Here is a 15,489-nt window from a genome sequence, read left to right as displayed (position 1 = left end):
CCACTGGCGACAGACCTAGTGCCCTGAGCAGCATGTAACAAATCTGGCCCTCAGCCCCTCTGGGAGCAGGGCCAGGGAGCTGGGGAGCAAACCAGCTGGGCCAGGCCCTTCTCCCCAAGGCCCCGAGGGCATGCGTCCCCAGGCTGGGCCTTTGCTTTGCTCCCCCTGTTAGCGAGGCCCACATTGATACTAAGTGGCATAAGCTAAGGGAAGTCCACATTTCTGCCACCCGAGGTGCCCTGGAGATGGGCCCGGATCCTGACACTGGAACTGCCTGTCCTGTCCTGAGTCCCTGGTGGGAAACGCGCGCTGCGACATTCCAGGGCAGCCCAGGAGGAAAAGTGCACACCAGGTCCGATCAGTTCCACTCAATCCCTCCAGAGAGCCAGGGGAGCCCAGACTGCCCCAAGTCGGCTGGACAACCCGTTCAGCCAAGAGCAGCATCCCAGTGCCATACCCTAAAATATGGCTTAGAGCATCACAGGCCCACCCTAGTTTTGAAATGCTCGTTTTTAATCTTAGTATAATATTACTGCCCTATTATTATTATCTAGACAGCATCCACCTTTTTTCTTAATACTTTTTTATTTTTCAGGGCAGCTTTAGGTTTATAGAAAAAATGAGCAGAAAATTCAGATTGATTATTGGCTTTTTAAAATGTGTCTGAAATCTCACTTAACATAATGTTCTCCAGGTCTTTCTATCGTCTTGTGAATGACATGATTTTGTTCTTCTTTATTGCTGAGTAGAATTCCAATGTGTATATTTCTCATAATTTTGCAATCCATTCATCTATTGATAGAGACCTAGATTTGTTCCATATTTTGGCTATTACGAATTGTGCTACTATGAACATGGGTATGCATATGTTACTGCAGTTATCTTATTTCGACCCCTTTGGAAAGATACCCCGGATAGTATATGGTATAGCTGGATCATATGGTGGGTCTATTACCAGTTTTCTAAGGAATCTCCACACTGATCGCCATAGTGAATAAACTAGTTTGCACTCCCACCAACAGTGTAAAAGAGTTCTTCTTTCCCCACATCCTCGCCAGCATTTGTTGTTATTTGATTTCTTTATTCTTGCCACTCTGACTGGGGTTAGATGGAATCTCAGTGTGGTTTTGATTTGCATCTCCCTGATAGCCAATGATGTTGAACATCTTTTCATGTATCTATTGCCCATTTGTATCTCTTCTTTTCTGAAGTGTCTAGTCAATTCAGTTGCCCATTTCTTAATTGGGTTGTTTTGCTAGTATAGAGTTTCTCTAATATGCTCAATCTAGGGAGTATTAGAGATATCAGAGGTACTCCAGATAAAGAAGGGGAAATCTCAGAAAGGAAGGGTAGGGGAGGAAGAAGGCCGAGGTTTACTAAAGGAAAAGCTGCATTCGAATATGTGTGTACATGTGAATATAACATTGTTAACCTGGTATTGGGAAGGAGGGAAAAAGGGGAAGAGAGAGTCACCAAGTACTATGTGAATATATTCCATTGTCAGCATGATTCACATGATGTGAGACTATAGTGTACAAGTAAAAAATAATAAATAAATAAAATGTATCTGTAATAAGAGATTACAAATCAGAAGTAATCTTCATATGACATTTGTTATGGGTTGGGTCTGGAATGTCCTCATGGCCCATGTGTTGAAAGCTTGATACCCAGAGCAGAGGTGGTCAGAGGTGGGGCCTTCAGGCAAGTGACTGGATCCGGAGGACTCTAACTGCATCCTCTTCCTCTTTCCTTTGTTCCTAACCACGAGGTGAGTGGCTTTGTCCACTGCATATTTGCACCACTATGTACCCAGAAAACTGACCAGTACAGCTGTAAATAAAGATATTTTCCAGATTCAGATAAATGGAGAGAGAGAGAGAGAGAGAGAGAGAGAGAGAGAGAGAGAGAATGGTGGGGGGAAGGGAGGCAGAGGAAAAGTAGATGATGAAGGAAACAGTCTAAATAATGCCATATTCATATATAAAATGATCAAGACCAATCTCAGTAATAAATATGGGAGGAAGAGGAAGAAGTGTGATGAGATCTGAAGGGAAACTTACCAAGTGCTGTGTGCACGTATGTGTCTATCACTCTGAACCTCATTATGATGTATAATAACAATGCACCAATAAAAGCATACTAAACGTTTAAGAGTCATATAAGTCAACAACTTAGTAGTCCATGGGTGCATAAAATAAGTTTATGGGTGCGACTCAATTCATGTCAGTGTCCATGTCTGAACCGCACTAACTTAGTTCCCACTCACAGAACTGCAGGAACTCAGACTCCACATTTAAAGTCCTCCTCATTGTCAATGGAAGATTGGACATACAAAATGCCATATGTATATGGTATATATATATTACACATAATATTATATACTATTATTTAGCTATATGAAAGAAGAAAATTCTGATTCATGCTATAATATGGATAAACATTGAAGACATTATGCTAAACAAATACTTTCACCTATAAGAGGTATCTAGAGCAGTCAAATTCATAGAGAAATAGTAGAATAAAAGTTACTAAGGGTTGGGAGGGTCAAGGAAGAATGGAGAGTTATTGTCCAATGGGGACAGAGTCTCACTTCGGGATGATGAAAAAGTCTGGAGATAGCTGATGGTTTATGAGAATGTAAGCTCACCTAATGTCACTGATATACTTTAAAGTGGTTAAAATGGTACTTTTCTATATATTTTATCACAAAAATAGTTGGCATTGGAAATTTTAAAAAGGAAAATTATCCTAGCTGTTCTTAGGACACTCCAGAAAATTATCTCCCATTTTCTCAGCAATAAATTCACTCATGTCCATCTACTTTGGATTTTTTCTAAAGTCCTCACCCCAGAAGTTCTTAAGGAAGGAATCACTTGCCCACTGACCTGACATTGCTGCCAGTGACCCCCAACTCCTGCATATCCAAAGCTATATCCTTTCTTGCTACAATCCCGTGCTGTGATCTTCTTGCACACTGAATGGCCCAGAGTCCTGTTTGGGTCCACCCTACTCCACAGTGAAGCTGCTCCATGGGGAAATTGCTCTATGCCAGAGACTAGGCACAAAAGCAGTATGCTTGTGCCTTGAGGCTGCCCAGCTACACTGCTAGAATTGCTTTTGTCTCTGCGATAGTTTGAATATGGCTGTTCCCCTGCTTACATGCAGGTTTAATCTTCAAAGTCTAAAGTTAATTATAATATGACAGTGGAAACATAATCAACTCTGGTCTCTAGAGGTGGGCCCTCTGTTAATGATAAGATTATAATACATCATTAGGGTGGATCCCCATGATTGAATACTGGTGGCTTGATAAGAAGAAGAAAGACTACACACACAGAGATATACACATGCTCCCATCATAATGTGATGCAGCCAGGGGGCCCTTGGAAGAGCCTGTGGCATGCTGTTTGATGTTCTATCCTACAAAATTGTGAGCTAAACAAACCTCTTGTCTTTATAAGTATCCTGCCTCTAATATTTCATTGCAGTAACAAAAAAGGGGGGGGGCTAATTCAGTCTGTTGCCCATTTGACCACTAGGGCTCAACTGGGAGAAAGACCTTTATATAACTTCATTATATTAACTTATCTGGGCTTTAGCATACTTTACTACACTACATACTTTAGTTAAAACCAGAAGTAAATGTGACTGTTTATAAGAGTGCAGAGTGAGACTGGAAATGGCTAGGTCCTCGTGCCAAACTCTGCTTAGACTTAGCCAAGATGGCTCTGTTGTTTTCCTAAACCCTGCCATTCTGGGGAGCTTTGGGTCACAGTAAGTGCTGAGGGAATGTGTATAGTTGTCATACAGATAACTCACTGATCCAGTTAATGTTATTTATTAATACCCCTGGGGCAGTCTGGCACACTCTGTCAGAATATGCTGGAGGTCTAGCAAGTCGGGCAGTGAACACTGTGGTGGTGGGCACAGAAGAGGGATACTCTGGGATACCTGGGAGGGGAATAGCTGAAGGAGATAAAACTTTCTCCTCCACATCCCTTGGGGCTTTTTTGATAAAGTTCTATAGTAGATTGAATTGTCTCCCAAAAAATACATTCAAGTCTGAACCCTTGGTGCAGGTGAATATGTTCTTACTAGAGGTTAACAGATTTAGATGAGGTCATACTGGCTTAGATCAGTGGGCCCTACATCCAGTGCCTGGTGTCTATGGGAGAAAAAGAAGGAAGATCTGGATAGAGACACAGATGCACAGAGAGGAAGGTCATGTGGTGACAGGAAGAAATGATGTGCGTAGAGCTGAGGAATCCAAGGATTGCCAGCAGCCACAGACACTGAGCTAGGCGGGGCTCCAGTTCTGCTTTAGAGCCCCTTAGAAGGAACCAACCCTGCCAGCATCTTCATTTCAGACTTCTGTCCCCCTGGACTTAAAATAATACACTCCTGTTTTCCCAAGTTGCCCAGCTAATGGTAATTTGTTATAGTAGTTCTAGATAAGTAATACAAAACCATGTGGTTTTCTAGAACAAAGTCCTAGGAAAGCTTTGCTTTGGTTTGCTATTAGAAACAATGTAAGTTTAGTAATTAATCAAGTTTCCTTTTCTCCTTGGGCCACCAGAAAGTCTTGTATAGATTCCACTATATGGTATTAAGGAATAAAGCTATGTATTCATCTCTTTTCTCTTCCTGTAATTTAAAATCTAAGTTCATTTTTCTATATCATTATATTGATTTATATTAGTAAGTTTTCACAATTTTGTTTTATTTCTTTGGAGTAAGGAGAGAGAGAGGAAGAGAGAGAGAGAGAGAGAGAGAGAGAGAGAGAAGAGAGACCTAGATAAACCTGTATTTCTTTTTTTTTTTCTCTTCTCCAGGGAAAAGAGCTGAAATATGATTAGCCCAGATTATTAACTCTGAAAGAAGGCAGATTACTTTCTGACCCAAAATGACCTTCTCATTTCAGAGTTCAGAGTTTAATCTTCTTATTGCAAACTTGAGAAAATTTAATTCTAAGTTCATATGGTTAAATATTAGTAGATGTCACCATCTGTGTCCTGAATTATCCAGAATGCTTTTGCTGGTGGCATGTCAGGTGTAAAGATAGAGAGGCAGCACTACTTGAAATTGTATCCAGTGTTACAGATGAGGCTAGAAATTGAAGTTATTTATATTCTTGACCATTAATAATAAATAATTTATTCTTTAATAAGAACAAGCAGCCACTCATGTACATTTTTACTTTCAGATTTCAAAATCCAAAATAAAAACAACACACTGTTCTTTGGGGGATGCTGGAGATCAAACCCAGAGCATTACATATGCTAGGCACATACTTTGCCACTGAGCTATATCCTAAACCCTCTCAAAAAAACCTCCTTCTTAAGTTAATCTGCCTTTTTTAGTTATAAAATAAAAACTTTTAGCTGGAGACTTCTCATTTCCAGAAATAGAGGGCTGGGTTATTTGAGTTGCCCAAAGAAACTGAAAAGCTAAAGAGGGATGACAACCACAAATCCTCTGGCCAGCTTTTATATAAAATCTATTTTCAGAATAATATACCAAACAGAAAGAATAACAAAACTGAATACACCCTGAGAGAATTGGGGCAATACCCCTCTAGCCAAAGTTGGTAGATCTTTGGAATGAGGGGGACAAAAGCCAAAGTCCAGCGTGGGGGGACATTTCTACAAAACTATCCTTATAGCCCTTAACTGCAAAGTACAACATCCTCAGCATATGAATTAGACAGAAATTAACATGCTCTTCTGCTTTACAATCACAAGAGACTAGAACATACTACCAAAGAGCTGAGCAAAACAGGAGAGGGAAAGGAAAAGAAAATAAACCCCTTAGAAATATTGGCCACAGACCAGTCCTCCACGTGTTAATATTCTGGGCACAAGGAGTCCGAGGAAGCCAGAAAACCTGGAGACTTATATTTGGTTGAGTTGTTCCCAAGCAGCAGAGTTTCCAAGCTTTTGACAGCAGCACCTACCAAGGTTTTGGGGAGGAGGTGTGTCTATCCTGGGTTTTAAGAAACCTTCCTGCGCCATTTCTAGGGGCAGTTGTACATGCACAGTTAAAGATAATTTCAGCTCATGGCCAGACGAGGTGGTGCACACTTGTCATCAGAGTACTTGGAAGCCTGATAAACAATAGGACTGGTGGTGTAACTCAGAGGTAAAATACCCCTGGGTTCAATCCCTAGTAAAACACACACACACACACACACACACACACACACACACACACACACACTGTATCAAATAACAACAAAAAAGATAATACAGCTCACAAGAAAGCAAGAGAACCAGTAGAAACTATGGAACCAGCCAAGATGTCCATCAAACGATGAATGGATTACAAAACTGTGGGATATGTACACAATGGAATTTTACTCAGCCATAAAAAAAACACACACACAATTGCAGCATTTACAGGGAAATGGATGGATCTTGAAGACATTATGCTAAGCGAGATTAGTCAGATGCAAGAAGTAAGGAATCAGATGCTTTCCCTAATATGTGAAAGCTAAGGTGAAAGGGGTCATAGGGGAACTCCAGGTTAAAAAGGAGATCCTATAGAGGAGCAAATAAGGCGACCTAACTGTGGGGATGGGAGGGGAGAGAAGGAAACTCTAAAGCTTAGGATGTACTGATTCATATCATATTCAACCACTAAGCCAAGCATGAGAAGGAGGGAGGGAGAAAGAAACGAGGTGGGAACTGGGAAAGGGTTGTGAGTGATTTGTGTATGTATGCCTCTACCATCTTGTAACATCTTGTCATTAAGATATGTGACTACAATGCACAGATGAGAAAAAAAATGGAAAATAGGAAAAAAGTGATTCTTAACCACAATACCATTACCTACCTAAAAATTTATAAATTCTTAATATCATCAAATAGCTTATCCATCTATTACATATTTCATTAAAGTCCCAGAAAGTGAGGAAAGAAATGAGAAATATTCAATATTTGGAGCAATAGTAACTAAGAATTTTCTAGTGTTAAAAAAACACTATTTCTGAATTTACTAGCCAGTTAATACCAAAAGAAGATAATTTTTTAGGAAAATCTTTACCTAGATACAGTAGAAGAAATCTGAAGAAAATAAAACACAAACAGGGAAGTAAGATAATAAAATTGCCATAGAAAAAAAGTCAGATTCCCCTTGAAGAAAGAGCAATTAGATACAGCAACATGGCAGCCAGAAACCAGTGGTATGATATTTATAACATATTAACAGACAATAAATGCCACCTGAAAACCCCAAGTGCATCAGAAATTACTTCTGAGATCCACAGTCTGTGTACCCATTTTTCAGCCCTAAAGTTGAGTATCTTATAGAGACCTATAAGTACAATCATCTAAAAGACTGTACACATATTCATATACATGAGTCATCCTAATAAGCCCTCATGTTATTTCACTCTGTCATTTACACCTCCCTCCACACCAGAACACCATCACTGATAATTATCTAATGTTAACTTCTCCATGGACAAAATTTTCCTTTATGATTTAAAAAGTAAGTTTGGCTTATTTTTATTATCAACAGGACATGGAATCAAAATTTTAAAAATTATTTGAATAGTACTGTTTAAATAAATAGATGACAAATTTATCATCCATGTGTTCTTTCAAAACACAGGTAACTAGATATATATTTCCAAGGGTGTTAGGAAAGTATGTTCTCAAATACATTGCTAGTCTTTTGAGAAAGCATTTGGGAAATAGATATTAAAATCCTCAGAGTATTAATTTCTTTTGGTCTGGTGATTCTACTTCTGGGGAAATAACTCACAATACAGAAAAATCTTTGTGCAAAATAAATGTATCACAACATGTTTTAATAATAAAAATTAGAAATAATATACAAGTAAAAGAATAAGTGCAGTTTTAAAATGTTGATAGTATTATAATATAACATAGCTACTAAAATTCTATAATTTTAAAAATAGAAGAAAATATTAATGCCTTTGTGTTAAGAGGAAAAAGCAAGACACAAGTAATCCCCCCCCCCCTTTTTTGTGTGTGGTGCCGGGGATAGAACCCAGGAGAAATTATACATCTGAGCTCCACTCCCACTCCAAATTTTATTCTTTATTTTGAAACAAGGTCTTACTAAGTTACAGAGGGCCTCACAAGTTGCTGAGGCTGATTGCCAACTTGAGATCCTCCTGTCTCAGCCTGTCAAGTACTAGGATTACAAGCATGGGCCACCACGGCTTAAGTCATTTCTTTAATATGATTTTCTGCATGAAAATATTCAAGGGAAAGGCATAAAATGGTATAGAGTTATTCCTACACAATAATATTTTATGGATAATTCTTCTCTTATTTTTATACCTTACAAAATATCTACACAAGCATATATTACTTTTATAATCAATGGTTATTTTAAAATCTAATTTCTTAGCCGGGCGTGGTGGCACACACTTGTAATCCCTGCATTTGGGAACTGAGACAGGAGGATCATGGTTTCCGGACACCCTCATCTACTTAGTGAGGGCCTTTGCAACTCAGTGAGACCCTGTTTCCAAATAAAGAATAAAAAATAGGGCTGGAGTTCTAGCTCAGAGGTAGAATGCCCCTGGGTTCCATCCCCAGTACTAAAAAAAAAAAAAAGTGTATTTTTATAATTCATTTTTGCACCTACATATGTCTGTCATATTTATATAATAGAAAAACCAAAGGAAGTAAAATGGAGAGAAAAAGAAATGTGCAACTATAAAAAATAAGTACTGTAAATTCTTTTACATGCCAGGTGGAGTAAGTTCAAATTATCTATTTAAATAAAAATAATCTCGCCGGGCGTGGTGGCGCACACTTGTAATCCCTGCGCTTGGGAGGCAGAGACAGGAGGATCGCGCAGGTTCGAAGCCAGCCGCGCGCGCTGGCTTATGAGACCCTGTTTCCAAATAAAAAAGTATAAAAATAGGTCTGGGAGTGTAGCCCGGAGGTAGAAGGGCTTCCAGGAACCCCAGTACCACCACCAAAAATAAATAAATAAATAAATAAATAAATAAATAAATAAAAATAATCTCTTGCTACATTGTAAACATAAATAGAAGAAAGTTTAACTCTGGGAATTGTTAGAAAGATAGCATCTTCTCTTAAATAAGCCACTTTCATAAATTTTCATTTCAATATGATCCAGATAACACATGCACTGATATATATATATATATATACAAACGTGTATAAATTACTTTCAAGATTTTTTTTTCGGTACGGGGGATAGAACCCAGGTACATTCTACCTCTGAAATACACCCCTAGCCCTAGTTTTTATTCTTTATTTTGAAACAGGGTCTCACTGAGTTGCAAAGGGCCTCCTAAGTAGCTGAGGCTGGCTGCAAACCTAGATCCTCCTGTTTCAATCTCCCAAATGCTGGGATTACAAGAATGAATTATCAAGCCCAGTTCTCAAGATTTTTGAATAAGGAGTAAAAAATATGGAAAATACAAAGCAGAGATAAGATTCCAGAAAGATCCAGTAAGACCACCTAACAAACATTTTTAGAATAACATATGTAATTTAGACTATAGAAGTATATTGCTTTTATAATTGGAAGTATCTTCAACGTATAGAAGTAAATTATAAACTATTCCAAAACTAAACATAAATTTGAAATCATGTAATCTCATAAACTACATAATTTCAAAATTACATAAATGTGACTTGAATATCACCATGAGAATATGACTTGAATATCAGTTGTCTAGGGGATTCTCCGGGGTCAAAGGTAGCTAATGGAAAAGGCAGTAGGAAAAAGATTTTGTCAAAATCTAATTCCTAGCCACATAAATTTCTCCTAGCTTGTTCTCTCCTCTACTTTGGTCCTCCTCCTGTATTCTCTCTCAGTAATAGTCATCCTAGTCTCCCCTTCATCTCCCACATGCACTCACAAGTCCTTGCTGATTTTACTGTGCAAGTATTTCTCAAGCATGCCCCTCCTCCTGTTCCTGCTCTCATAGCCATTCTACTCACCACCTGGACTACTGCATTTGCATCAGGACTGCCAGCCTGCAGCAGCTGCCAAAATGAGGTGGGAGAGATATAGACCTGATGGGGTTACATCCAATCCTTGCTCAGTTCCATGAAGACATATTTTCACTTTTAGGTGCCAGGAACCATTTTAGGTATCAACGATACATTAGTGAACAAGGCAGATCAGGTTCCTATACTGAAGGAACTTAAAATCGAATAGCAATAAATAATTCAAAACCATGCTTGGATGCCTTTCCTAAGCCCTGACCTTTCCTGCCTCCTTCAAGATATATCAACCCACCCAGTGGACCTGGGTGTTTCCGGTCCTGTGCTTTAAGTTCCAATAGTATTCAGCTTTTTGTGGCTCACCTTAGCCATCACATCCCTCCAAATTTATGTGGCTAGGAATTAGATTTTGACAAAATCTATGAGTTTCCTTTTGGAGTCAGTGGTCTTCCTCTGTGTTCACGTAGCATTCTGGGTATGACTCTGGCCCAGGGCTCTCCACATTTTATCAACATTAAATGTACATACATGTGTTTTTCTCCTTTTTGAAAGTCCCTTGAGAGAGGAGACTTTATCTTGTTTTTGTACTTCCAGTGCTCAATGTAATGGAGATAGAAAAGATAGGAATAAGTTAAATTAGTACGTTAAAACAGCAGCCGCGATACTGGTTTCTTGTGTAGAAACTGAAGGAGCAGATGGCAAAAAAGTGTTTGTAGGCAGGACAGTGGAAATGCTGGGAGAAGGATGGGTGCAAAGAGAAAAGGTCTTGGCTGGGGTGTGGGTCAGCGGTAGACCATGTGCTTAGCATGTGCAAGCTCCTGGGGTCAATTTCCAGGGAGGGGAGAGATTACTTATGAGTAATCTTGGCACTTGCTTAATATTGGTCTGGTTATGAATATGATTATGAGAAGGGTGTGACCCATAAAACAGGAAGCTTCTTTCTCTAAATAGACAATGGTCTGCAGAAGACAAAGTAAGACTACTTTATTTTCCCATTGACCTTTGTGATTTGCCTTGCAGGATTCTCAGTCTCTGTTAAAGCTATGGCAACAGGGAATGTGAAGGCTTTGATGAATTCATAAAGAAAAAAAACTGCTATAAAAGTAAGGATAAGGCACTCTTTTCCAAATTTACATCTTTTTCATACTGTGTGCTCTTACTCAAGCTATTTGGATATTAGGCTTTTTAGTAAGTAATTAGGAAGCATTACATAATTAACTAGGAGCAACATTGACCCAGAGTTGATAATGCTGAATCCTTAAATGGAGGGAAATTTGCAGTGAACACAAAAAATATTACTTTAGTGAATGAACAAAATAGGCAAAACCACAATTGCCACTAACCCAATAATACCAACTCCTCCTAAGTAGGTGTCACTAATTATCAGAAATGAGCTAAATCCAATAAGCATCAACAACACAACTAAAAAGCCACAGAGCAGTGATAAAATGGGACACAGAGCTGGACCTGTGAGCAGGGCCAAGTGGTGCACACTTGGAATCTCAGTACTTGGGAGGCTGAGACAAGAGGATGGCAGGTTTGCAGCCAGCCTGAGCTACTTAGTGAGGTCCTCTGCAACTTAGTGAGACCCTGTTTCAAAATAAAGAATATAAAATACATGCCAGGAATAGTGGTGCAGCATTTGGGAGGCTGAAACCAGAGGATTGCGGTTCACGGACAGCCTCAGCTACTTAGTGAGGTCCTCTGCAACTTAGTGAGACCCTGTTTCAAAATAAAGAATATAAAATACATGCCAGGCACGGTGGCACATGCTTGTAATCCCAGCATTTGGGAGGCTGAGACCAGAGGATTGCAGTTCATGGACAGCCTCAGCTACTTAGAGAGGCCCTCTGCAACTCAGTGAGACCTGGTTTCAAAATAAAGAAAAAAAAATAGGGCAGGGGTGTCGGGGCCCACTCGGCTGGACCGAGATGGCACCCAGGCTTGTTGCCAGCGTGGATTCAAGATGGCGCCTAGGCTTGCAGCCAAGTCATGAGACTCACAAGATGGACGTCTCCTTGAGCATGCGCAGTGTGCCATGCTACGTGTCTGCAGGATGATCAGTGACGCAAAGCCTCATGCTGCCACCAGCCTGCCTATGAGAGAGTCAGAAATGTGCATGCCCTAGCTGTGGAAGCGTGGGGTTGGTAGGGAATAGAGGGAGGGATTATGATGCTGATATATATTGTGCTTGTTTTACGCATTGAGAAAAGAAGGAAGAAGAGACATATTAAGGATCCATTAAAGAAGAATTCATATTTCAGCTAAAGAGGTGTCTGTGTCGTTCTCTAAGCCCCTGCGGGTCGGAGTCTTAGGGGACGATACAGGGGGCTTGGAGGTCGAATGCCCCTGGGTTCCATCCCCAGACCCGCCAAAAAAAAAAAAAAAAAAAAAAAAACAGCTGGCGGTGAGCTTGGAGGTAGAAATTCGTCCCTGGGTTCCACCCCCAGTATGGGGGGGGGGAGCTAGAGCTGTATCAAGTATCATGTTTTAAGTAGCAACAAAAAATTCAACTCAAATATGTTTAAACAATAAAAAGGATTTGCGGGCTTATCAAAAGAAAAGCTCAGAAATAAGGGAACTAATCAAGGAAGGTAAACCCAAGCAATTTCAACACTTTGGTGACTTAATACAATATAAATTTATTTCTTCATGCAACCGTTCAGTCCTATGTCCTTGCATAAGCAAGCTGTCTTGGGCAGCTACCCTGCATGTGGCTACTCAGGCTCAGGCTCCTGCATTGTGGTTTTATCCGACTTGATCCTAAGAATTGGCTCCATTCAGCTAGCAATTGGGAAAGAAAATGAAAGGTTCCTCATGAGGAGCCAGGTTCTCAAAACTAGATACCAGTTTGGTCTACATTCTATTGGCTAGAGCTCAGACACGTGGCTGTTAATTCCAAAGGAGGCTGGGAAACAGAGTTAAGCTATAAGCCCGGGGAAACAGTGATGAATATTTAGCTAGTGTTTGAAAGCTATAATTAAAGTTAAATTTCTTCTGGCTTTTACTGAATGAGAAGCAGAGCACCTCAGTCTGTACATTCCAAGTGAAAGACAGATCCAGGATTGCCTGGGTTGCACAAACATCCTCGGAGTGATACACTGACTGAGGGTCTGCAGTGGGCTGATGGCCTGGAGCACACTTCTGAGCTGGAAGTGGTTCAGTTTTCCCCAAAGTGCCTGGGCTGCATGAAAAGAGGTATGTGAGAAAATGGCAATAGATATTGATGGGGAACTGGTAATATCTGCAGAAGATTCCAATTTCCAAAGGAAAATCGGATAGCAAGAACTGCCAAGGCAACTCCAGGGTCTCGAGTGCCCCAGGGGGAAGCATGCAGCCTGGTTACGGAAGTCCATGCTGTCAGTGCAGGGGAGAGAAACGTATTTCCTCCCCATCTTAGGTCCATGGCAGAGGCCTCTATAACAAGAAAGAGGTTAACAAGAGAAAAACATCTAAGTTAACATAAATTTTACATGGCACTAGAACCTTGGTAAAGTAACAAAAGACTAAAGAAATGGGCAATTCATGTATTTTTTTATGCAGGGTTTGATACAGAAATATATTGGCACAAAGAAGTGGGATTAGGGGGGGGAGGTATAATATGATGGAAATAAACTGAAGGGAATTCATCAGAGCCTATCTGTTCAGATTCTTCCATGTCCCTATATCTTCAGAGAGAAGAATGTTCCTTTCCTCTGGAAATCCTGAGGGCCCATCTTTGGAGGAAGTAGTTCAGCAGAATAGGGCAGGAGAGATGAGAGAGACCTTCCAGCTTCTGCTATTTCTCTAATTCCTTCAGCTTAAAGCATTTGTGGGTAGTGTGAGCTTGTCATGATGGCATGGGAGAAGAAATTATTTTGTGAAGGGTCCAAAGAGTTCCCATTGGGTGGGAAGAGAACTCAACTCTGGATTGGCAAGGTCCTTGGCTCACATGATGGGAAAGGATTTCAGCATGAGCCAGAGAGGGACATAGACAGAGAATTATTTAAGAAAGCAAGAAATATACATTCAGGGAGAACTAGGGCCATCTCCAAGGTGAGAGAAGAACTTTTGCAAGGAGGTGACAGGAATCCTGCCCGACAGCTGGCAGGGCTGGGTGAGATGATGAGTACCTACGACTCGAACACAAACCCACGAGCTGGGAGTCAAGTCAAGCAAGATCTCATTTATTTCTCTCCAAGCCATCCTTTATATAGTACCAAGCCACGAGGGGAATTTCCATGAGAAATAGCCTAGCCTATCCGGGATAAAGATCACTAGCACGTAGTTTACAGCCAATCCCAGGCCAGTACATGAGCCATTCATGTGTGCGGAAAGCTCCTTTAAAGGTAGAAAGGGAAAAACCGCTCAGTCTCCCCACCCATAATAAATGGGGAAACCACGCCTTCCTAGCTTCCTCCAGGCGCCATCTTGACCCTTTTTTTGCTGAATCACTTTACTTAAAGTTTTGCCTTAGGCCGTAGGCCGCTCAGGCCGAATCTCCTTAGGCGCTGTATAGACACACCCCATCAAGGAGGTAGGGGGCTCCATGGCTCTTCCTTTAAAGGACGTGGGAAACTATGTGAGGATGGCATTTGTCTAGTGATCTGGTGACCCTCAGGATCCTTACTTTGGTGCAGATTGTTTTTTCATAGATATATCTTTTCTTTAAACTACTCACAGGTGGGATAAATAATTCTCAATGTACTTATTGCAAATGAATGAGTTTCCTGTACAGTGGTCCAGTCACCTTCTGGATCCTTTGTGTGGTCTCTGTGGTCTGATGGGTAGTTATCTCTCCTGCTTACTCAAGATATTGATCACAAGTTAATGAATAAAGATATACACATTTCTCAGAAACTTGGCCGTGCAGGCCTGGCTTGAGGAGCAAAGAACTTTAGCACAAGGCTTTCATTTAAAGTCCATTTCGTTCATTATTCCTCTATGTCTCCTTTCTGCCTATTTTTTATTTTTTCTATCCTCTCTTGTCTTGAACCCCAATAACACCCACTTGGGAACTTTGTTTGTTTAGGCACTGGGTATTGAACCCAGTGCCTTAACAAACAAATTTATATACCAAGCCATTTTTATTTTGAAACAGAGTCTTTCTAAATCACTAAGGGTCGCCGGGCGTGGTGGCGCACACTTGTAATCCCCGCGCTTGGGAGGCAGAGACAGGAGGATCGCGCAGGTTTGAAGCCAGCCACGTGCGCTGGCTTAGGAGACCCTGTTTCCAAATAAAAATGTAAAAAATAGGTCTGGGAGTGTAGCCCGGAGGTGGAAGGGCTTCCAGGAACCCCAGTACCACCAAAAAAATAAAAAATAAAAAAATAAATCACTAAGGGTCTCACTAAGTTGCAGAGCCTAGCTTCAAACCTGTGATCCTCCTGTCTCAGCCTCCAAAGTCCTGAGATTACAGGCATGTGATACCATGCCTGGCTCCTGAGCATTTTAAATGAAGTCAGGGCCCTACTCCTGGCAAGCTGGGGTCAAAGCTGAGAAAGTGTAACTGTTGAACAGCAGCCACACTGGCTTTTTTTTTTTTCAGGTC

Source organism: Muscardinus avellanarius, assembly GCF_963383645.1.
Source record: "Muscardinus avellanarius genome assembly, chromosome: 14".
Taxonomy (NCBI): domain Eukaryota; kingdom Metazoa; phylum Chordata; class Mammalia; order Rodentia; family Gliridae; genus Muscardinus; species Muscardinus avellanarius.
The sequence above is the reverse complement of the archived record's forward strand: the minus strand, read 5'-3'. Positions refer to the sequence as shown.